A 3,254-nucleotide genomic window follows, 5' to 3' on the forward strand; every position below is an offset into this window, starting at 1 on the left:
TCGATAAAACCGTGTATCATGACTAAGAAAATATAATGATATTATTGAGCCCAGAATGAAGCACATGTCATCAGAAGAAAATAATCACAAAGGAGCCTGGTAACATTAGGCAAAAGTTAAGATACGAGGCGAGATTGGTAGTTCCTGACCATACATGCCACTTGTGCAGTCTCCACTACCCCCCCTTCCTCTGGCCACTGGAGAAGCGCCCTTGTGCTACCGTCCTCTAAGGGCGAGTAATATATATAGTTATCTTTTCAGTCTCTGATTTCTCAAACCCGGTTAGTGGAAAATCGATTTTGTGTGACCTTCCTTGAAGGCCGAATTGAACACATTTTTTTTTGCAGTTTATGATACTAAGTTTCTCGCTACTGGATAACCGACCTTGTGTTCCCATCTTCTAAGGTCGAAAACACCCAATAACGAGTATAAATAAACATTCCGCGATTCCCTTTTACATTAGGAAGAGGAAATTAGAGTTGGGTGTTAATAATTATGGCGCGAGATCAGGTTAATATTACATATTTTTTTATATGTCCTCCTGTCATTATTTGGGTCCAACACCGAGGCGTTGGGACAGGTCTCTGACGCCGACGGAGAGGTGCCCTCACAAGCCCAGTATATATATATATATATATATATATATATATATATATATATATATATATATATATATATATATATATATATATATATATATACATACAGATTTTGACGTATACTTTACCTAAGCCCCCCCCCCCCGAAAAAAACTGTCGTTTTTTATGGTAGCGGTTCGCGAAACTGACATACTGTCCCGTTTTCTCTTCGTGGGTCCTGTGGTAGGTTAGGATAAGGGGCACTTTAGTACGACAATTTCTTGACGTTGGGAATAACGGGCTGATATATCCCACCTGCGAGTGTGATAATGGACATGCTCACGCCATCTAAAGTATCTCTGGAAAGTATTATGTTCGATAACAAAACAATTTCTCTTTTCTAGGCCGGGTGTTTAAATCCCACGGTTGTTGTTATAGATTCAGCTACTCGGAACAAGTTCCAAGTAGCACGGGCTATGGTGAGCCCGTAGTGGACTTACCTGGCATAGGAGCGGGGCTGTGTTCCCACGGTTTGAATATTCGTTTTTTTTTTCAATTGAGGTAAGGAAGAGGAGCCTGCTCCTTCACCCTCATTATCTCTGAGAGTGAAGGTAGGCCTTGACGGTGCGAGCTGCCTGTTGTGGCCGCCTAATTGCATGACAGCGGGGGACCAACAGCCTGCAGTATCCCCAGCTGGTAGTGCTGTTGCTCAGCCCACACAGATTGCAGAATAACAGATATATATCATACTTAGAATTAGATAAAAAAAAATAGATAAACTTTAAACCAAAACCCAAAATGCTCAAAATAAAAACCCAAAGTTGTCGAATACGAACAACTTTCACCAAACTATGTTGTTCCTGCTGTTTAAGATTAGCTACTTGTAACAAAAAGTTCCAAGCAGCACGGGCTATGGTGAGCCCGTAGTACCACCAGACTATATGAAACCCAATTTGATTCTTATCCTATTCCCACAGTACTCCATACGCTCATCTTGTGGACAGAAGCATATTGGAATCGAATAATCAAAACCTCGAATGAAAATTATATAACTAAATGCAGTTTTCGAGACCCTCCAATTATCCATGGAGGGTCTCAGTAGTTATCAAGGAGCTCATGGGTTAAGATTACCAAAGGTCTAATGACACAGAATTAAAGAAAAAACCCAAAGTCTTGTACTTATCAATTCGTACTGCAGCGTCTAAGGTTATATCTCCATGTTATGGAGATATAACATGTTTTTTTTTTATTGTTTTGGGAGATTGTTTTTTGTATATAAATATTTATATCGTGATTGTAATTAACATTGTTATATTGCAGGGACTAGTAATTTGGTTAGTGTTAATATATATATTTTTTATGATTGGTGATTTTTATGATTTTTGTGTCTCGTCGATTCGGTGGGACAGATTGGGACGTAAGGATTGGTGTTAGACAGTATACTAACACATCAGGATTGGTATTAGCAGGTATCCTAACACGTCAGGATTGGTGTTAGCAGGTATTCTAACACATCAGGATTGGTGTTAGACAGTATCCTAACACATCAGGATTGGTGTTAGCAAGTATCCTAACTCATTAGGATTGGTGTTAGCAGGTATCCTAACACATCAGGATGGGTGTTAGCACGTAACTTCACATTTTGTTATATACGAAATTTCATTATTGTTTTTCAATACATCTTACATATTATCATATTCACGGGTCTCTTTCTAAGTGCTTTCAAACACTTTTAAAGTACTTTCATGTGCTTTCTGTGTGTTTTACTGTTTACAAAGCATTTTCGTGTTGTTTTGAATGTCTTATAAGTATTTTCAAGAGCCTTTTTGTTTGTTTCAAGTGCCTTCAATTACAGTCAAGTGCCTTCAATTTCTATACAGTACTGTCTCCAGAATGAGACTTATTTTCCGCAGACTCACCCCGTCACACCCCCCCCCTCACCCCGTCACACACCCCCTCACCCCGTCACACACCCCTCACCCCGTCACACACCCCCTCACCCCGTCACACACCCCCTCACACACCCCCTCACCCCGTCACACACCCATCACCCCGTCACACACCCATCACACCCCCCCTCACCCCGTCACACACCCCCTCACCCCGTCACACACCCCCTCCTTCACCCTGTTCCCGTCCATAATTTACACTATATATTATTGGCTGTAGAGAACACGAAGCCTTAACAACGACGTGGAAACACACTAAGCTGAGTCCAGACTTTAATCGTAGATAAAACTGTTTTCAAAACTTTAAAGATAACACGCTGTGTCAGTGAAGACTTTATTGAATATGATATAAAGTCATTACTAGAGAAATCCCATCTATTAAGTATGCCTATTATCATCTTGGTACGTGTGTGTATACATACATATTTGCATACTTATATAATACACTATTAGCTCTATTTTTTATAGTGTCTTGAAACGAAGATAGATTGAACGCCAGCCGACCTTTCGTTCCGTTCCGTTCTTGAACGCTCCTTCGCCAGCCGTTCCTTACGATAGTCGTTTTTGTAGCAGAGGCGGCAGTATTCCTCTGGTGTTACTCATGTTTTATTCAGCGAGTACTCATTGGCTCGCCTCAAGAACCCCCATTTTCGAGAGATTTCAATAACCGTAGATAAACGCAATCCGTCGCTTCGCTTCGGGTTTACTGCCGGGTGTATAGTTCTGA

The sequence above is a fragment of the Procambarus clarkii genome, chromosome 48 (genome assembly GCF_040958095.1).
Source record: "Procambarus clarkii isolate CNS0578487 chromosome 48, FALCON_Pclarkii_2.0, whole genome shotgun sequence".
Taxonomy (NCBI): domain Eukaryota; kingdom Metazoa; phylum Arthropoda; class Malacostraca; order Decapoda; family Cambaridae; genus Procambarus; species Procambarus clarkii.